The sequence below is a fragment of the Colius striatus genome, chromosome 5, assembly GCF_028858725.1.
Source record: "Colius striatus isolate bColStr4 chromosome 5, bColStr4.1.hap1, whole genome shotgun sequence".
In the NCBI taxonomy this organism is placed as follows: domain Eukaryota; kingdom Metazoa; phylum Chordata; class Aves; order Coliiformes; family Coliidae; genus Colius; species Colius striatus.
Window position 1 is genome coordinate 34,329,098 of NC_084763.1, and position 22,059 is coordinate 34,351,156.

Below are 22,059 nucleotides of genomic sequence, written 5' to 3' on the forward strand. Positions count from 1 at the left end.
CTGTTCTTTGTACTTTTGATCTCACTGTGGGCACATTTTGCCCATGCTTAAGTGCAAAGGCTCCTGTAACATTTTGCTCAGAATCTGTGCTCATGCCTTGATAATGGATCAGCAAGCCATTTCAAATTAAGCCATCTGTCAATAACGTGAGACAGCATTAGCAATATGACGAAAGACCACCCTAACAGTCTTTTAAACTTATGCAAAATACCTGTACAATATTTTAAGAAAATAATATTGTTTATGCAGCACATAAAGTGTAACAGTTCTGTGGGTTCATATATGCCTACGCATTTTCACTGGAAATTACATATATCGTTAGCTTTATCAAGAAGGAAGAAAAAGATGCCTGTTGCTCTGGGGAAGGTCAAGTACAATGTCCACTGGAGACCCTCTCCCTTCCCTTGTCATGCAGCAGCACAGGAAGAGCCCACCCAGCCCCACTGCACCCCAGCCCCACTGCTACCCTGGGTCTTCATCTGCATCTACCTACAACTTGTCTGTAAAGACATGAAAGCATACGCAGGCCATGACAGCCATGTTCCTACTCCTCAGTTACAGCCAAAATATGCTAACAAAGCCTCAACTGTTAGGAAAATATATTGTGCTATATGAAGAAGCACATTGTTTGGCTTAATTCTTTTAGCTATGGTGGCAGACCCAGCTCTGCAAATAGAAATATGTTATTGCAAGGGACAGAGAGCAAACACAGACAAGTTGCTTTCTCCTTACGTTATGTTATTCTCTTCTATTTTTGTTTCTCTGCATTTTGTGTGTTACTGGCTGCTAAAGAAAAAACAGTAGTGGTTTACATTCCTATTCAAACTGTGTTCGTTGTTTACTATTCTTACAAAATTTACAGTGTGCATTCAGATACTTTCATTGGAGAAATTCTTTTCATGGAGGCATACAAGCAATAAACTATGAGGGAAAAAAGGGCTCTGAATTGTCACAGAATTTTAATGGATGAAAAAGAAAACCTTTTCATATTGACTCTATGATTCTATGATATTGGAATTTTACCCTTTTCTCACTGGAACTACCCCATTCAAACGAGAGTGATAATCTTTTATTGATGGATGTAAGATCCATTTCAAACCTTACCCAAAGCACTGGAGAGTTCATCCATTAAACGAGAAGATGTATACATCAGGCTGTTCAAATGCGAGATGGAGATAATGAAAATGTAGCATATTCAAAATATTAAATACAGGGGTGAAAATTTTAGAAAAAGTCTTGTAACGTTTTATTATCGTTCTCTCCTGTGGAGGCTTTTGCTGTTTTGTTTTTTCCCCAATGATGTGAAGAATGGCTTGCTTTGATGAAGTTATTGTAAACCCACTGGACACAGTCCTTGGTGATCTGCTATAGATGATTCTGGTTATGAAAATTCACAACTGGCCCATGCCAACTGAAGACAGAGGCTAGGATGCAAAGTCTAGAATTACAAGAGGTATTCTTTTATTCATGAGCATGAGGTGTCACATTCAAATTCAGGCACTTGAATGTGGATTTACAAGTATTTCAAGCTTTCAGATGCAACACAATTTGACTAATTGATATCTAACAAAAACACACTACCATTCACTAATCATAGTAAAACTTCCCAAAGCAATTATATTTTTATTGTGTTGTCATCCACCTGCTTCTCTGTTGATCAGATGGTCCTGGAATCCATCTTGCTATAGTCACTTATCTATGATGACAAACAATGGGAGGGTTTCAAAGACATGTTAGAGGAGCTAGGGTGATGGCATTATCTTGGTTGTCCAGGGGTATCTTTTATCCTTCACGTACAGCTTTTAGGATTCCAAGAAGCAAAGTCCTTATCTCGGAGGCTCAGCTGTCATCCTCCTTATGATGAGACGAGGTCCTTTAGTTTGCTTGTTTAAGCATGGCTATTCAGTATACAACATACACTATAGATATTTTTAAAAGAAATTTTGTACAATTTTATACTATAAAGATTAATTGGTATAATAATTGAGGAATGAGATTTTCCTAACAACTTGTTTTGAGCAGGAGTTGGACTAGATCATCTGCAGAGGTGCTTTCCAGCCTCAGCCATGCTGTGATTGTGTGAGCACAGAGAGGGAGGGAGATGATTAGTGGGTAGTTTTAAGCAAAAACAACAGTAGCAGATATAACGCAAGGAGTTCACATTAATGTAAAGAGAATGTATGCTTTCATTAACCTTGAAACGTGTGGCCAGAGAAGCTAGATAGGAAGCCAAAATACAAGCAAAGTACTGTGCACATACTTCCATGCTTTACTTGTAGAAGTATGAACCATGAAAAGGAAAGAGCTCATTGTTATAAAATCTCAGGTTAAAAACTTTTTAGTTTAAGTAGCTTAATTCTTTTTTATTTCTTTTTGCCTTAAATAAAATACAATCACATCTTTTCTATGGGATTTCTTCAGTGTTAGAATGACTCCTTTGGAAATTTCACCTCACTGCCATCAATGCATCTGTATCATGCATCTTTCTGAGAGGTAGAGGGCAATGACTTCCCACAGGAGATGGTAAGAGTTTCTGGGTGACAGTGCGTGGGACAGGGAGAAGGAGAAAGGGGAATCGAGCATGTCCCAGATGACTTATACATTTGAAGAGAGGCTGATTCTTTAATCCTGCCTCCTATAATAAGCTTCCTGATTTATAACACCTACTCTCTAGGTAGCTAAATGACAGTCAACTGCAAGAAAGGGTTTTTTTAATTGTTTTAGAATGCCCTCAAACAGCAATTCGTGCTGTACTTTTGACTATATTTTCCACTTACACATGAAAAACTGCAGAATGCTTTTCATACACACCTCTTAAAAACATTAAAGTGCAAGACCCAATCTTTATCATTGGCTGACAATTTAAAAGCCATGTCAGTCTGTTTAGAAATGTTCAATAAATAGGCATTATAAAAACTCTTGAGTGTATGAAATTAGCCCAACTTGTGCAGAGCAATAGCCCTGCTCCCTTGCTACCTTTCTGTGGAAGCCATAAGGCTTTTCTGGAACTGCAGCAGAAGTTTCCAAACACATCACAGACATATATAAAGGGATTCACGTTGTACACTATGATGCAGCCTTGAATGGAAAGTCACAGTTGTGCTTGTCATTAAAATAATGAGGAAAAAAGCAAAGGATCGTTTCTTGATTAGAATCTGTGGTGTACATAAACAATAGACAAGGAGTGTAAAAGGCAAATAAAATAAAAAGATTAGACAAAATAAAAGATTAGACATCTAAGGAGTCTGTTCAAGTATAAATTTGCATCACAGTTCAGTTAAACATGCAATGCAAATACCAGCATGTTGGAAATCCTGCTCCACCTAAAAAGATAATATGTACGTATCTGTTTGGGCTATGTGCTGCATTCCAGGGCAAAGTACAAAACTGCTGGTCACGGTGGGTCTAAGAACTCAGATTCAATCCAATACAGAACTATTAGGGCAAGGCTTCTGATATAGAGCACCACTATACAATAACACATTCTGACCAAAAATGGACACATGGTCTTATTTAGAAAAGCACTGTCAACACAGTAATAACACAAATTTTCATCAAGGTACATTGTTCATATTTCCTGTCGTTCTAAAACACAGCTTCTCTATAACTTAATAGCAAATGAATATGGTTGTTTTCTAGGTCAAAACAAAAGCATACTGGGAGAAACAAAATTGTGTTGGCATCATTCATGTGTTTTCCTGAGCTACATTTCCCTGATATTACTTTGCTGATTTTTTATATTTATCAAATAATATTCAACTCAAAAGCTGCTTTTAAGCACTTTCCAAGTTCTTTAAACCTGTCATACTTGCTCCCAAATACACGTTGTATTTAAAAATGCAGAATATTCCATTACATCCAAATATTCCAGATCACTATTCTAAACAACAGGCTAAGACAGTTAGAAAACAGAATTCCATTAGAAATTCCTTTTAAGTGTTCCTGAAAGATACAGCTAAATGAGGAAAACATTTGAGAAGCAACATAAATGAGGAAAAAAGTTTAGAAAAGCCTGAAAAGATGTTTTATCTTGGTGGGAAAAGATATCAAGAAAGATGAAATAAGTCTTCTAGTATGTAGAAAAAGTTCTAACAAAAGAAGCTGTAATCACTTTTTCTCTATTAAGGCAAGGAAAAGGAAACGCCTACTTAATATATATAGGAGGGCAACAGAACTGGTGAAATGGTTGAAAGAAATGTTCTCTGAGGAACAGATAAGGACTTTGGGCTTATCTAGCTTGGAGAAAAAGAGGCTGAGTAGTGACCTACAGTGTTCTGAGGAAGGCAAGCAGAGAGAGAGGTGCAGATCTCTTCTCCCTGGTATCCAGTGGCAGGACACACTGGAATGGTTCAAAGCTGTACCGGGTGGTGCTTGTCCACTGGACATTCAGAAGCATTTCTTTTTCAAGAGAGTGGTCAAACACTGGAACAGGCTTCCTAGTGAGATGGTAAATGCCCTAAGCATGTCAATGTTTAAGAGGCATTTGGACAATGACTTTAATAACATGCTTTAATAGTCAGCTATGATTTAGTCAAGCAGTTGGGCTAGATGATTCTTGTAGGTCCCTTTAACTGAAATAGTTTGTTCTATTGTAGCTCAAATAGCTGAGAAGTGTGCACTCTAGACACCTGGTTGCCCAACTTCTTCCAATATTCTGACTCCCCAAGCTCCTTGGACACAGGTGTTCAGTGCTGACCACATAGCTCAGGGGTGCCCTGAGTAGCATGCCTTGGGGTTTAGCCCCTCAAGGATCCTTGCTGTCTGTCTGCACTGCTACCAGCACGTGAACTGGCTAATTCATCTATATTGCACAATCTGCAGGCATTACATCATGTATCTTCACAGAAATACTACTGAACTTGAGAACTCATCTCCGTCTGCCTACCAGCATAGAAAGGGTCATAGAGTGATGACTGTAGAGTATGTGTATTTGGGAAACTAGAGAGGAAAAAAAAAAAGAGTATTCAGAATCACAAGGACATCATCTACTTAGGAGTGCCACCACAAGGAACATGAATAAGGGCTGTGATGTGTAGTTTCACTACAAAAGACATGAACAAAGAGGAAAAATGTGAGAATGCAAAAGAAGCTGTGTGTTTCCTAGAGAGGCAGGTAACCAGGAAACAACAGTGGTATAGACCACAATCCCAAGCCTTTTAAGCAGGCAGTTACCTTGCACAAGATAACAGCAAAGAACATGGCAAGTTAGGAGTAATCACCTGTTAAAGCCTCACCATACTTTGACTGACATTGCAGAACACAAAAGAATACGCATAACAATTTTAGCTGTTGCTTGCATGGATTTTGGCAGCCTGTAAATGCACATGTCCATACATATACTTGTGGTTTTACAGCATCTTCCACTCCTTCCACTGGTATGGTCTGGCCCATGCTAGCAGAGAGCTCAAGCAAGCTCCCAGATAGCTCACCAGATCTGATCTGTCCATAGATTAAGTTGACATATAATGGAGTGCTTCAGTTCCTTGGACCAGATTACCACACAATCTTATAGTGCAAGAGAAGAGGCCAGAAAAGGGGGAAGAATTATACCAATCCAACCACAAGCTGCTGGGCAATGTCATGTTAAGAGCTATCTGTTCAATGTTGATGCAGGGAATGAAAGTTTGTCACGTTAGCCCATGCAACACATTTCATGAAACCACAGTGCCATGCTATACAATTGGGAAATAGCCAGGAGTTTAAGAAGACAAAACTAACAACCACAGAGTGGCTCAACAGATAACTGGGCTGCAATAATCAAAGGAGTACAGCTGCTCTCTACATGAGCACTAAGAGTATGTAAATACACGCTTATGCCTGAGATTCCCTCAGTCTGTGAGCTCATCAAAGCATACTAGCATACCACTGAGCAAAGCTGGTGTGAGTCCCAATCTGAATGTCAGTTCTGCTGGCTGATAAACCAAGAATTAAGAAGAAATAATCCATGCCATCTTGCCTACTGCTTCTAAATGCGTAGCAGGTCTTGCCATCTCTGGTCTGGTTGCTGGTTGCAGGCATTACAGTGCTTGCAAGACTCATTGTCAGAGGAAATGATCATTTGCCATTCACTCTACTTTCCCTATTCATGAAATGCATGTGTGTCTTCCCATGGGCCAGTGGCGGAAGGCAGAAAAATACAATGAGAATACAATGCAGTGATCACTGTATATGTATTTGTGAGTGTTTCTGACAGGCATTTGTCTTTTTTTTTTCTTTAAAGAGAAGATTCGGGAAGCACAGCTCTAGAAGGAAGTGACATGCAGGACGTTTTGAGGAAGAACTGAAGGGAGGATGATAGAGAAATTATGAGAGATGGTCAGACATCAGCATCATAAAAATACATGCCTATGTGACTAATAAGTCTTTTTAAAGAAAAATTGAGAGGCTATTGCCAGAGTAGACACAGAAGTTACTAACCTCTGAAAGAAAAAGTTCTGAAGGCCTCTGTGTTACCTCCACAGCTGAAAAAATGAGCAGATGCTGGAACAAATAGCTATCAGTATGTGTCAGTAGGACAGTAAGAAACAACAACATAGGAAATGGATGTCATGGATGAGTAATTTAAGTCTTAGATCGCTTAAAGAAAAAACAAATTTGGCACAAGTGATTTTAATGTAAATTTGTGAAAGGTGACAAAATAGAGTTCAATGCCAAAGTTCACTCTACTACTTACTGCAGGGGAGAAAATATATGAGTAGAAATCATGTTGGGGTTGTTATAAAGTGATTTGTGAAATTGGAAACAAAAAATTAAAAGGAGACTCTCCTCTTATGTCACAAGGTTCATAACAGATCCCTTTTGCTGCTGGATCCAGACCTAGTCTCAGACTTGGTCAATTGGGATTATATCTAATTAAATTAATACAGAAGGTAAAGAGAATCTTTTAACAATAGTTAATATTATAACATTTAATAGTTAATATTACAACAGTTTTGCAAGATTCTGAATCACAAACACACACATAGATATAGAGGTTAGCCTATGTTTCTCTCCTTTTGGCCAATTGTAAAATCAAATAACTTTTATATCTCAAATCCTTAATCATAGAATCATAGAATGGTAGAGTTGGAAGGGACCTTTAGAGATCATCTAGTCCAACTCCCCTGCAGAAGCAGGTTCACCTAGATCACGTCACATAGGAACATGTCCAGGTGGGTCTTTAAGACCTCCAAGGAAGGAGACTCCACAACCCCTCTGGGCAGCCTGTGCCAGCGCTCCATCACCCTCACAGTGAAATAGTTTTTTCTTATATTTAAGTGGAACTTCTTGTGTTCCAGCTTCATCCCATTACCCCTTGTCCTGTTGCTAGCTACTATAGAAAAAAGGGCTGTCCCAACATCCTGACACCTACCAATTAGATATTTGTAAATGTTAATAAGATCTCCCCTCAGTCTCCTGTTCTCTAGACTAAACAGCCCCAGTTCCTGCAGCCTTTCCTCATATGAAAGATGTTCCAGTCCGATGATCATCTTGGTGGTCCTGTGCTGGACTCTCTCCAGCACTTCCCTGTCCCTCTTGAGCTGAGGAGCCCAGAACTGGACACAGTACAGTGTCCACAGATGAGGCCTCACTGGGGCAGAGTAGAGAGGGAGAAGAACCTCCCTTGACCTGCTGGCCACACTCTTCTTGATGCATCCCAGGATGCTGTTGGCTGCCTTGGCCACGAGGGCACATTGCTGGCTCATGTTTAGTTTATTATCAGTCAGCACTCCCAGGTCTCTCTGCAGAGCTGCTCTCCAGCAGTTCAACCCCCAGCCAGTACTGGTGCATGGGCATGTTCCTTCCCAGATGCAAGGACACTTGTCCTTGTTGAACCTCATGAGGTTCGTCTCTGCCCAACTCTCAAGCCAGTCCAGATCCCACTGAATGGCAGCACAGCCTTCTGGGGAATCAGCCAGTCCTCCCAGTTTGTGTCATCAGCCAACTTGCTGACGGTACACTTCGTCCCCTCATCCAGGTCATTGACGAAGATGTTGAACAAGACTGGCCCCAGAACCGGTCCCTGTGGAACTCCACTGGCCACAGGCCTCCAACTCGACTCTGTGCCATTGATCACCACCCTCTGGGCTCTGTCATTCAGCCAGCTCTTGATCCACCTCACTGTGCACTCATCCAAGCCACACTGCTTGAGCTTTCTGATGAGGATGTTATGGGAGACAGTGCCAAAAGCCTTGCTGAAGTCAAGGTTGATGACATCCACTGCTCTCCCCTCATCTAGCCAGCTGGTTATGCACTCATAGAAGGATATCAGGTTGGTCAAACAGGATTTCCCCTTGGTGAAGCCATGTTGACTCCCCCTGATAACCGTCTTTTTCCTTCACATGTTCAGTGATAACATTCAGGATGAGTTGTTCCATCACTTTTCCAGGGATGGAGATGAGGCTGACCAGCCTGTAGTTTCCTGGGTCCTCCTTCCTGCCCTTTTTGAAGACTGGAGTGACATTGGCCTTTCCTCAGTCCTCAGGCAGCTCATCTTAACCTTGAATCTGAATCTGCACAAAAAACAAATGTCGTGAGTTACTCGGTGTTTTCCATCAGTGTCTGTCAGCAGACAATGATCAGCTCTTCATCAGCATTATATTAGTTGAATGTTGGAAGTTGTGAAGATCTCTTGCCCTGAGAGGTGTCTCAACTCAAGGGGAGAATCAAGGCCACAGCCTGCCAGAGAGCTCAAAGGGCCTCATTTTGGGACTGCTATTTATAGGGTCACAAGATGATTGACTTTGGTCAGTAATTCTTCCTTTTTGCCACAATGCTTGTCAGGTAACTCATATCTCCCAGAATGGGCTGTGAGACAGATGGTTAGAGTTAGTGCTACACTTTCCACATAATAGGAGTTCAGATACAATTATGGGATACAATCTGAACTAGATTCAATAGTTCTTACTCCCTGTACTTGCAACTAGACAGTAGAGCACAAGATTCTCTTGGCTCACTGTAATGGTTTTGCTTGGGCCAGGTTTTTTGGTAGTTGGGGGAGCTACAGGGGTGTCTTCCTTAAACAATGAACTTCCAGAAGCTTCCCTTGTAGCTGGCTAGGGCCAATCAGTTCTAAGATGGACCCTGTACCTGAGTCAGGCTTGGCCAATTAGTGATGAAGGTAACGTCTTTGTCACTAATGTATTTGAGAAGCAGAAGAAGTTGCTGGGCAATTGCTAAACTACAGCAGCAACAGGGAGTGAGAATGTGAAAACATCTCCACAGACACCAAGGTCAGTGGAGGAAGAGTGGAGGAGGGTGCCTAGGCACTGGAAGAAAGATTTCTCTGTGATTTGTGGTGAGGACCATGGAGAGGCAGCTGTGCCCCTGTCATCCATGGAGGATCCCATGCCAGAGCAGGTGGATGCCTGAAGGAGGCTGTGACTCCGTGGGAAGCCCACACTGGAGCAAGTTTCCTGGCAGGACCTGGGAGCCTTGGGGAGAGAGGAGCCCATGCCAGAGCAAGTTTGCTGTCAGGACTTGTGATCCTGTGAGGGACTCACACTGGAGCAGTCAGTACCTGAAGGACTGTTCTCCCGGTGGGTGACCCACGTTGGGGCAGGGTGTGAGGAGCTGCCCCTGTGGGAGGCCACATGCTGGAGCAATTTGTAATGAACTGTAGCCTATGGGAAGGATCCACATTGGAGAAGTTCGTGAGGGACTGTCTCCCATGGGGAGGGACCCGACAGTGTAGCAGTGGGAAGTGTGAGGAGACCTCTCCCTGAGAAGAAGCAGCTGTAAAGTCCATCTGTGATGAACTAACTGCAACCCCCATCCCCCATTCCCCATCTCCTGGGCTGCTGGGAGGGAAGGAAAGAGAGTCGTGGGAAGAGAGAGGGGTGGGGGGAGATGTTTTAAGATTTGGTTTTATTTCTAATAGTTTATTAATAAATCAAGCCTTTTTGTCCCCAAGTTGAGTCTATTTTGCTCGTGACACTAATTGCTGAGTGATCTCCTTGTCCTTATCTCAACACAAAAACCTCTCATTATATTTCTCTCTCCCCTCTCCAGTTTAGGAAGGTGAGTGCTATTATGACTTAGTGGGCACCTGACACCCAGCCAGAGCTAAACTATCACACTCACTGCACTTATACCTGAGATGACTGTCAGAGTGTCTCTAATCCCCACACTGATGATTAAGACAAGAACCTTATGTTTGTTGACCCCAACATAGCAACATGGCCTAGAGAGATTGGTCCGCACCACTGCAATAGACAAGTAATAACTTAGGGAACAGAGTAAAGAAAGGAGATGGATTAAAAAAGGAAGAAGAAGAAATAAGTTTTGTAAAAGATCACAAAGTGGGTTTTTTTCACTAATGCGAAGAGCTTGAGGAGCTGGCTGGCTGAAGTCAAGTGCACGTACACAATGTAGTAGTAAAAAGAACTATTAATATAACAGAAATATAGCAAGGTAATAATCATGGAATATAGATGTCAAAATATAAATAATGATTTGTCAAATATAAAGATATTAAAAGAAACGGGAAGAATCAAAATAACTCTGCAAGCTCTTATAACCGAAATCTTGAGAACTGCTGTCAATTGGATCTACAGATCACACGAGTGACTTCTTATTTTACTAGTACCCTGCAAATACCCCAGTGACCTCACACAGTTGTTCTCTGAACAAATATCACCCTGAAGGATTGTGGTGGATTGACCGTGTCTGGCTGCCAGATGTCCACCAACAACCCTCTCACTCTCCCTCTTCAGTAGGAAAAGACAAGAAAATAAGATGCTAAAGCTCCTGACTCAAGAAAAAGACAGGGAGATGGCTTACAAGTTATAGGTATGGGCAAACCAGAATAATGGTGGCACAAGTGGCACAGAAGGATGATGAATGGCTGACTGTGGTCAGTTTATCACAGTTGTTCAGTCCATAGTTATACATCTCTGCTGCTCCTTCCTCTACCACTTCTCCCCTGTCCCAGCTTGAGTCTTTCCCACAGGCAGCAGTCCTTCATGAACTGCTCCAGTGTTGGTCCTTACACCTAATACAAGGATTTTCAACCTCTTCATCTCTAGGATTGGACACAGTGCTAGTGTGAGCACTCTTGCTGCCACCATTCTAAACAAATGTGTTTCAATTGTAGTCGTTATCTTCCTCAGATGCCTACTGCTTATCATAGCCATTGCCTACTGCTTATCATAGCCATTGAAGACAGTAAAAGGCAAAGGATGAAAAAAGAGGGTAACAGCAACAGTCAGTGAGTAGGGTATTGTAAGATCTGCATCAGTACTGTGAAACATTGGAAGTAGAAGCAGTCAATACCAGAGTATTACAACATAAAGCTTGTCCACTGGGTGCTGGAAGATGGTACAGTGCAATACAAGCACATTGTCTAAGGGAAAACATTTCTGGAGTAAACTATCCACAGAACCTAAGCTTCACGTCAGCTGTTCACTAAGCTTACACCTAAGCTTCACTTCAGTCATTTCCTCCAAAGGAGACCAGGAACATTAACTGTCCTGGTTTAGCAAGGAGCAGCTTTTTCTTGCTAACAGGGGGAGTGGGTTGCAGTGAAGACCTGGTAAAGAGTTCTCAGACTCTCCCCCGGCTCCTGGGTTCACACCCACCTCTGGGTCAATTGGCTGGGCCAATCTGGCGCCTCTGCCATCACTATTTAGGGACGGGAATTTTGAAGTGCTGGCAGGAGGTGTAAGAGTGATACAAGATGGAGGCGACCACGCGGACCCCACAGTCAGAGAAGGAGGAAGGAAGGAGCAGCACTAGACCAGAGACCCCTTTGCAAGCCGTAGTGAGTGCAGCTGCACCCCTGCAACCCTATGGAGACCCACGGCAGGACTGAGAGTTACCAGCAGCTCCGTGTGAGTGAGCCCGGACGGGCGAGGGACTGTGTGGGGAGACGGCCATGGCCCAGGCCGTGCTGGAGAGCCTGCACGCCGCAGAGCAGCCCCACACGAGAGGCAGAGAGGAGCTGCAGCCTCTGGAATAAGTGCGTGTCGGAGCAGCCCGTGCAGGGCTGCCATGCGTGTGAGTTACCCCACAGACTTGCAGGGAGGACGGGTGTGGAGCCCACCTGCCCTGAGGAGGGATAAACGGCAGAAGCCATCAGGAATAGACTGACTGAAACACTCACTCCCTGCCCCCCTGAACTGTTCAGGGGGAGAGGAGGTAAAAACCCCGGGATCAGGGCTCTGAGCCCAGGAAGAGGGGAGATGTGTCGAGAAGATGTTCTTAAAGGGCTGGTCAGACTCTTCATTGTTGTACTATTCTGTGTTGTTTTATTTCGATTATGTTTTGGGGTTTTAAGGTTATGTTTTAGATGATGTTGCATTACATTATTTTCTGTTTTCTTCCCCAAACCAAGTAGCCTGGTCTGTTTTGTCCTGAACCTTAAGTGGCAATTAAGCTCTGCCTGCCCTTTGGCAATTCTCAGCCTCTTTGGTACTTGAGGCTAATCGTGGTCTTTTGTTCCCTGATGGACCTAAACCACCACGACAATAACATAACTGCAGTATGGGAAATGAAGCAACCAATTTTAGGAGCAGATAAGTAAGCCTGATTATTCAAAAGCACCTATATTGAAGAATATTCACATGTCAAAAGCGTCCTTTCATTATTTATCTTTCCTCACACTCATTCCAGTAAAGTTCTGCAGGTTTAAGTGCATATGTCAAATTAATTGCATTTTATTAAGTAAGTATTGCTCAGACAGTGTTTCCTAATTTCTCAAGGTTCTCAATAGCAGCTTAAGACAGTGCTGTATAAGTGTTTTAATAAAGGCATCCTAGAACAGAATTCTTGCATTAATTTCCTAAGAGAACAACGATTTTCCAAACAGGAAGTTCAGAAGAGAGAGACCAGAAGCAACCTTGGTAAGAGAGAAAGCGAAAGGGAAAGAGAGCAGTAGAACCTCCCAAATACCCTGAATCTATTTCCTCCTATTTCTCTGCAACACTTAGCTTCTGACTCACCTAGTCTGTAGCATTTAGATCCTGTGTTGGAAGGGCAAACTAGAAGCATGCAAGGAAAAGGTAACCAATAGTAAATATTCTCTAGCAGGCACTATCATTTCTCTCCTCTAGAGGTGGGCATTTGCCACTGTGAAAATCTCATTATATGTCTATCAATGCTCTTTCGTTCCTACTATTTCTTACCCCAGACTACTGTTAGAAATTTATAAAGTAATTTTAGGTGTTTTTTTCCTATACTTTAGAAGAGGACTTCAGATGAATTTTATCTGTGGGTTTCCTGCTTGGACAAAATACAATAATTGAAGAACTGTAAAAATAAGCCTGCAGAACAGAACAGTTACCGTAAGTACATGCACGTTTATTTTGTGGTTGGAATATTTTATGGAGACTTGATGGCTTAGTCTGATACCGTTTGGTTTTTGTAGACATTAAATGTGTAAATATGTATAATTTACTAAAATAAACTCTTCCAAATCTATTAAATGTCTTCACATGGAAAGTGGTTGTTATGCGATTACAGTGAAATAACTCCAAGGAATATGTCCTCAAATAAATTATTCTGCAGAAATAATAGTATAGAGTTGTTCTGGGTTGGAAAAAACAGTAACATGAAACATAGAAATGTTGCATCAAGGCTAGGAAATGAAAGTATCCCTTTCAGGACATTTGTGTCAATAGGATGCTCCCAAACCCTGAAACATGGACTAATTGTTTTAAGTACAGAAATATGTTAGCTTTTATATTAAGACTAAATTATACCTCTCTTAGTAAGTGTAAGTTTAGTGGGAATTAAAATCGTACTTTTACATTGCTGGGTTGAGCACTGTCCCTGAGCAGATATACTTTAGTTTCAGTTTCCTTTCTCAGCTTTTAGGTACCCTGGGTGGAGTTACTGGAGAATACAATAACTTCAGTCACAGAATAAAAATATTGAGCATCTTTCCCCCTGCACTCTCCAATTTTTACAATATATGTTTACCATAGCAGCATTTAAAAGAACTAGAAACTAGTTTTTCTATGAGCAAAAAAAAGAGAGTCTCTCCAGAGAAATGGCAACTGCAGGCTTTCATAGACTGCAGCCCCGCCTTTTTCTCTGTTCTCACAGTTCAGGAGTTAAATTAACAGGCAACTTGGTTAGCAGTAAGACAGCTGTTTTCCACACTAGCTGTAAGAATTCTTTATTATCACTTCTCATTAAAGCTTATAATTTAAGAAATAAATGAACAGATTGAGGGGAGCATGTCACTACGGTAGCTTAGATAACTAAATATTCTTTCAGAAAACAAAATTCCACCTAAAAAAATGTAAAAGTCATTTTGTCTCAGGAGCATTCAGCTACAAATAAGAGACTATGCATGAAGGTCTATTGCCTCTAATACAACAACTGTGACTGGATGCAATTCCATTTCAGAGGAATGAATGTAATTCTCTCAAAGGAAGTGAGAGGAAAAAGTAAAATTAGACACTGTTAAGAGGAATTATTTCATTTTATTGTGTTTCTATTTTTTAAAAGTTTTTTTTTTTTTAAAGATGACTACATTTACTAAGACCAAGTGGACTGTAAGATGCTCTTCTTAGTGCCACTAATCTCCACAAATGCTGCTGAACTACTTGTTTTTGATTAATTTGAGAATCCTCAGTGAATGCGAAAGGTACTGAAAAGGTAATATGGGAAAAATTTTCCCATGAAAAAATTTTCCCATGAGAAGCCACCATCTTATCAACATATTGAATGGTGGACAAAAGAGGAAGTCAAAGAATGGGTAACCAGAGTTGCTGAAGCTGACCAGGAATACGCAGAAATCCTGCTTAAACAAGGTGTGACTGGTTTTATTTTGAAACAGATGACTGAAACAGATTTTTTGGAAATGGGCTTACTTCATGGGCCTGCTCTTCAAATAATGCACTTGCTGAAGGAGTATGACATTCTAGTTAAAGGTTCAAACCAGACTGTGCAAGAAGGCACTGCAGAGAGTCTTGATGGAAAAGATGACAGTGAAATTGCAAAGAAAGACAAAAAAGCAATGTCAGATGACAAAGAGAATGTATCAGAGGAGTCACCATCAAGCACTCAGCACCCAACTGGAAAGATGTGTATGCCATAACCCTTTGACAACTTCAGAGATGTAATTAAATACATACAGTACAATATTCTTAAAATCCCTGAAACAGGGCCACTCAATCTCATTGATCCAGTACATGAATTCAAATTACTTACCAACACAGAGAATGTACAGGAAGAGGATATCATGATGAAATTTAGCAATGAAGTCTTCAGGTTTGCTGCAGCCTGCATGAGCTCCCTCACAAATGGCACTATTCATTTTGGAGTACGTGACAATCCACATGGGAAAATTGAAGGAATAAAAGTTACCAAGAAAGAAGCATATATTGACCATTTTAATAAATTCATCAAAAAGTACTTTAATGAGCAATATATCAACATTGCAAAACATTGCATTAGACAACCTAGATTTGTGGAAGTATAGTTATAAAATGGAACTCAATCATATATGTTTGTCATTGAAATAAATGTGGTTTCCAAACATTGCATCTGTGGTACAAAATATTTTTGTACCAACACATACAAATATAAGAATAAGAGTTGGAAAAAAACTGTCTACATCCAGGATGGAGCTAGTTCCACAAATATTCATAATACAGAAGAATTTTAACTTTTAAAAATACCTTGACATCTTTAGCAGATTCTTGTGAAAGTGCAGAGGAAGAACAGAATTTAAAACGAAGAAATTAATGCATGGACTAAGTTACTCTACTCACGGGTAACAGGGACTCACTAGATAGTTCTTTCTATGACTACTACATTTTAGTTACAAACAAATGCCATCCAAGTCAAACTTTGGACTTAGATGTTTTACAGGAAATAAAATGATTTGCTGTACTTGATTTTGATTCTGAATCAGAAACGGATGGTGTGCTCAAGACTTACCAAAAAAATCAAAATGCCAAACTTCACTTCCCTGATGATTATGAAAACAAGGTGGATTCAGTTTCTGAACAAGCTGAAAAGCTGAAACTGCATCAGGAGACCAACTGGATTTTCAGCAATGGTGGATCAGACTCCAAAGGAAATCATGAGCTACCATTAGATCCCACATCATAGCAAAGAGATAGAGCTGCTGGTGTCAGAAAAATGATTTCATTTCTTTCATACAAAGATGTAAAGCAAAGTGGAAAGCTTCTAATATTGTTTCTTTTGCTTTCTACAGTAGAAGACCCAGCAGATCCCCTTATTGAGACTTTCATGACATTTTACCAAGAATTAAAGGGTCTAGAATACATGGTCTGCATTTGCATTGGTGCAGGTACATACCAGCAATGGAAAGATCTTCTACATGCTAGAGACATTAGTGAGGTGGCACTTTCAAACAAATGTGTTTCTAATTTAAGCCTGGAAATGGTAAATTACACCATCTTAAAAACAAAATCAATGACACAGTCTTCTAAAAGATTTCTGCCCTCTTTTGGTCTTTCTATGGTTCTACTAAAGAAGGAAGAAGACTCCATGGCAGCATTGGAAATACTTTGTGAAAATGAATGCAAAGACACAGGAATAGAGAAGGATAAAGAAAAATTTGAAATTTTCCTGAAAGAGCGGGAAGATGATTTTTATCGAGGTGGTAAAGTATCATGGTGGAATTTCTCTTTTTCTTCTGAAAAATATACTTCAGATTTTATCAGAAGAGACAGTTGTGAAAAGCTTGAATGTCTGATTATGTTGTCATCTAACAATGCTGATGAATCACCTGTAAAAATTATCAACCTTTACCAGCCAGGCTGCAGTGGGACAACATTAGCTATGCAATATCCTTTGGGATCTGCAGAAGCAATTCAGATGTGCTGTTCTGAAAAACAAACCAGGTGATTTTGGAACACAAATTACAACTTTACTCACCTGTGGAGCAAACAAAGACAAGGGCTATTTACCAGTGTTACTTCTTGTGGATGATTTTGAAGAGCAAGAAAATGTCTGTGTTCTGCAGACAGAAATTCAAGAGGCTATAGTAGAAAAACGCATTCAGTATACAACTCCTTTAGTGATCATTCTAAACTGTATGGGATCTCAGAATCCTGATGAAAGTTCAAGAATCAATATCTTGAACAGCACTTCTTTAAAACATATGCTTTCTGAAAAAGATCAAAGGGCCTTTGATCATAAACTAGAATATATTGAAAAGATGCATCCTAATCTTGACAATTTCTATTCATTTATGATTATGAAGAAAAACTTTGATCCACAGTACATAGAAAAAGTGGTAAAAAATACTTTGCAAAACTTGAGTACTGTCTCTAAACCGGCACAACTTGTTTGCTATCTAGCACTGTTAAACTCATATGTAAGAACATCTACAATTTCATTATCAGTATGTGAAGAATTCTTAGGAATTCATTCTCAAAAGATCGGCTGCAGTAAAGATAAATTGACAGAAAACATAGGAATCTGTTCCAATATTCTAATATATGATCAGGTACAGGAATACATAAGATACAAAGGTCTTCATATCATTCACCCATTGATAGCATCTCACTGCCTAAAAGAATTGAAACTAATTGAAACTATTTGCCTAAAAGTGAAATTACAATTATGCTATTAACTGTCTGAAAGAGGTCTGCAGGACAGCTCTTTCATCATCCCCCTAGTCCTCTTTGCTTTTTGTGTCAGGCAAGGAGCTAGATAAAAGTAACTAACATCTCAACAAGTTAATAGAAACAAATTGACAAAAAGAAAAAGAATAAAGCAGCAAACCATTCTGCTTTAGTGCAGCTCTTCTTCTAGTGTAAATATGCACAAGGAGTTGTATTACATAATCATCAGTGCTTTTTAACTCCAGACAAAATATATTTTTCTTGGAAAAAATGTATACTTCTTTTTAGCCTGTATCCACTTTGTTTCTAATAGTATACTTTTATTTCAGAAACAGTGCTATAGTATCAATTTTTATGGTAATTCATTTTTAGTTCTAGTTAGTCCTTAGGGTATCACTGTACAATTTATCAAGTATTTAAACTTCCAAATAAAGATTTACAGCAAATAATTTGCCATGTCTTCATTGCAATTGAAGACTCCAGTATTCATGTCCTAAGAAGTTCAAGCATTCTTCTGTGCTCAGACTCAGCTGAGCTGTACAGGGTGGTACATAGGGCACAGCTCGCAGGCTGTGGCTGTGGGTCACTGCTGGCTGTTTTGTGGTGTGAGGTCATGAATTGCCCTGGCCTCATCCAGCACCAGCACGAACACCCAGTCACCCACCAAGCCTCTGCCATTCAGGGGAGCCCATGCTGTGATAGGTAGGAGAAACAATGGAGGAGATGCTGTTAGAGACCTGAACATTGGTTGGGGCATGTGTGGAGACACACTTCTGGGAAGGGGTGACCCACACCTGCACTGGGATGTCCCTGAAGGACTGCAGCCCAAGGGTGACCCAGGCCAGGGCAGAGGAAACAAGAACAAAGAGGCAGCAGAGAAGCAGAAGAAAAAAGTAGGAAGCAAGGAGTGGCAGAAATAAATCACTACACACTGAGATCAACCTTCTTTGCTGCAGGCCCATCACCTTGGCAGGGTGACTGAGGACTGGGCAGACATGAAAACAAGAGGAGCTGCACCTAGGGGTGGGGAAGGAAAGGCGTTTGAAGTTGAAAGAAGAAAGGCATTTCTTTAAGTGTTCACTTAGTCATTTGAATTCTTGGTTTCTCAACACTCCAATTAGAAATTGAATGTTTATGTTAATTGGCAATAAATTAAGTTAAACTCCCCAAGTTGGGACACTTTTGCCTGCAACACGTTTAGATTTACTAACCCTTGGGATGTGGCAGCATATTACATGCTAGACATTCCTCTACATGCCTGCATTTACAGAAATACAGATTTTTTTTATTTGCATATATCAGACTGTTATAAAATTGTATTTTTTTAGCAGTAGCTCATTAATGAATACAAATATTTGTTAACATCATTAATTGTACAGTGTGGAAGTGTATTTGATGATATATACAACATGCAAAAAGGCTGACAAAATTGCTTTATACAAGTATTTCCTTCCCCTGTTACTTTGTAAGACCATTTTTTTTCACAGCTCATAACTTTGTTAATCCTTGTATTTTGAAAACTAAACTCTACCATGACAAATATCTTGCTCAGATGTATTTCATGTTCACTAGAGCCAATTGGCTCAGCATCTCCCATATAAAAAATATGTTGTATTGCCCATATTAAACACCTCTACCAACTTTTTACAGCACTACCAGCTTTTTCCAGCACATTCAGGAGTTCTTTGGAGTCATGTTTAAAAAAGAGTTTACTCTGTTGGGACAAAAAACGTAGATGTGAGGAAAATGTGTGCACAAGCTGCAAGGCCTGAAAAAGGGGCTGTTCATACATGGCACATCAAATCTAGGTTTTAACAAAAGAATCCATACATACATGACAGCTCCAGAAGTTGCAGGTCTGGGCTGTGATGGGTCAAATCAAAGCTAAAAGCTGAGCTCTGCACTGTCAATGCTGAGTCTAGAAACCTGGAGGACACAACCTGACACAATCTGGTTGTACAGGAGGTAACGCCAGGTCTGCAAGAAGGTGTAGAGTCAGGGAGATCCAAGAAGTTGTTTGACTTTCACAAACCATTGTGATACTCTCTCAGTAGCTTCCTTTGGTGTGCTGAGGGAGCAGCCAGGGTCCCTACTCTGCCCTTTTGCAGACATTTGTTGACTGTGAATTTCTGTGTAGGAATAGGAGCTCGGGGATCTTTTCCTGGAAGAGTACAAGGTCTGCAAAAATCAGTTTAGGGGGTGGAAAGAGTATTGAGGATCCTTCTTGGTGTAAAATCAGAGCTAGAAGTACAGACCATGGAGGGGGCTTCACAACCAGTAATAGAAAGGAAAATTTCTAGGAAGGGATGGAAAAGAAGATCAGCTGCTGACATGTAGACTAGCAATCATACTAGCTGATTGAACCACAGAAAAGGTGTGCACAAGGGCATGTAAAGTCCCTCAGCTCTGTGTCTGAAGGTGATTGTACTTCCTACAGGAATACTTTCTGGACTAAAGACTCTCAAGATGTGCTTCCAGAGTAGAGACTGTAGGACTTATGAAGTAAGACAGAATACGTAGAAATTCTCTAGAAAAGAGAACAAGGAGGAAGACATGCTGTCTTCTAATAGATAAAAGGCTGCTGCAAAGAAACATATAAAAAAAGGTAATAAATTGTTCTTCAGGTCCAAGGCTGACATGAAGTGTGAGTAAAAATGTGCTATAAAAATATTTAAGCTATACCTCAGGAAAAAGCCAACCAACCAAAAAAAAAAACCCAAAAAACAGTATCAGTAAAAGTGATGTACTGGGATAGACTGAATATTCCTAGGGAAAGCATCCACAGGAAACATGTCCTGGATGATCCAACATCAGAGGAGATTCCCATCACCTCTTAGACACAGCAGTGGAAATTATTTTGGTGTTTCTGTCTTCTCTGCAGTTCTTCAAACTCCTGATGATGCCACAGTCCATCGCTAGATATTCAAAGAAAAAAAATAAGTAGCTTTATTATCACACTCCCCTCCTTTGCCCGAGCAAAGAATATATCTATCAACATGAAAGATTTTCCTCTTCTCATGATATGTAATGTATAAGCAAGTCAATGCCAAAATATGTGGCAAGACCATGTCTTCTCTTTCAAAGTCATTGTGATTACAGACTGTAACAGTCATGTCATCAGTACCTCTTTAACTTCAGCTATCTGCTTTGAGATTTGAGCATCTCTCTGTATATGATATGAGCAAAAAATATGATTATTTTCATTATATTTCTCTATAATGATTATCTACTCAATAGGGAAAAAAATCCTCTTTTCATAAATTTGAAGTGGGTAGCAGCATGCACCACACGTGTTGTCCAGCAACTGTTAGCCTGTCATTTAGTCTACATACAACATAAAGTAAGCAATTTTATGCCAATATTTCAGTCTGTAAAATGGAACATGTATGTATGTATTCATAGTAAAGCTGTAAGAGATCAGTGTTAAAATTTAACGTGCACCTGCTATCTAGTCCTGCTCCTGCCTCTGACAGATGGAAGAACTATATCACTCACACATCACTCTTTTTTTTTTCAAACCTACACAGCATGTCCCAAGGCTTTCTACAGAGCAAATATGCTTCCATTTATTACTAGGTTGCTGCTGTTTTTCTTTACACATGTGCATGATACTTAAAAGACTCGGGGCTGAACTATGCTAAAATACCTGTGGAATAGGAAAATAAGGGAGAAAGAGTTTTATCACAAATGAGAGCTGGAGTTCTTTTACAGGGACAATGAGGCAGGCAATGATGCAGTCTTGCGTGGCAGAAGCAACCGAGATGATTCACATGAAAAGGCAGCGACAGTGGAAGGCTGGGGAGAGCCCAGCACTGGCCAGTTGATCTCGACCAGCAGCCGTCACAAACTTAGCCCATAAGACTGCTGGACAAGACATAGATCTGGGGGTCTTGATATGGGCAACGACCCGTGTTTCCACAACAAACAAACAAACAAACAAACACAACAACAAAGGGCAGAGGTTATTTAATTCTTATCCGCAGAATAGAAAAGGGGAAAAGAAATCAGCGGGCGCGAAACAGCAGGCGGGCAAGAACCGCGGGGGAGTGGGGTCAGCAGGTGGAGCCGTTGCCTCGCAGCCGAGGCGCCTCGGCCCGAGCTGCGCTGCAGAGGCTCGGCGCAGGCCGCTGTGCCGCTCGGCCGCGGCCACGGGTGGGCCGCCGCGCGGCCGGAAGCCAAGCGGCAGGCGCTGCTACCGCCGCCGGCGCCAGCAGGGCGAGAGAGGAGAGGCGCTTTGGTTGCCATAGCAAGAGACCTTTCGTCCTGTGTGCGAGGGACAGGGAAAACAGCATCTATGTGTGGCGGGGGGCCACCTCAGGGGAAGGCCCACAGCTGTGTGGAAATTGCTCCAGGAACTGCACAGGAGAAACCACCGGAAAAAATCCATCCACAGTGGGATGGGGCCTTCCCTTTTGTGAACACCTCACTGTCATGTTGTGAACTGATGGGAAAGTGACTGCCAGCCATGTCATGAGGGGACTTAGTATGGACCTGCTTGAGCGTGTCATCCGTGCCAGTGCAGTGGCAGCCT

The 22,059-nt window shown here is 41.0% G+C and overlaps 1 protein-coding gene and 1 pseudogene across 1 annotated transcript in view; one reads left to right on the plus strand and one right to left on the minus strand.

Annotated features, from left to right (window-relative positions):
• Positions 1–11,039: 11,039 nt before the first annotated feature.
• The window catches only part of ANKIB1 (ankyrin repeat and IBR domain containing 1), a 410,605-nt gene continuing 399,585 nt past the window's right edge, over positions 11,040–22,059 (minus strand). Inside the window, exon 21 of the mRNA XM_061996267.1 lies at positions 11,040–11,049. The gene's annotated coding sequence lies outside the window, so the exon portion shown is untranslated. The remainder of the gene's footprint in view (positions 11,050–22,059) is intronic.
• On the plus strand, positions 12,846–19,128 carry LOC104557769 (sterile alpha motif domain-containing protein 9-like; annotated as a pseudogene).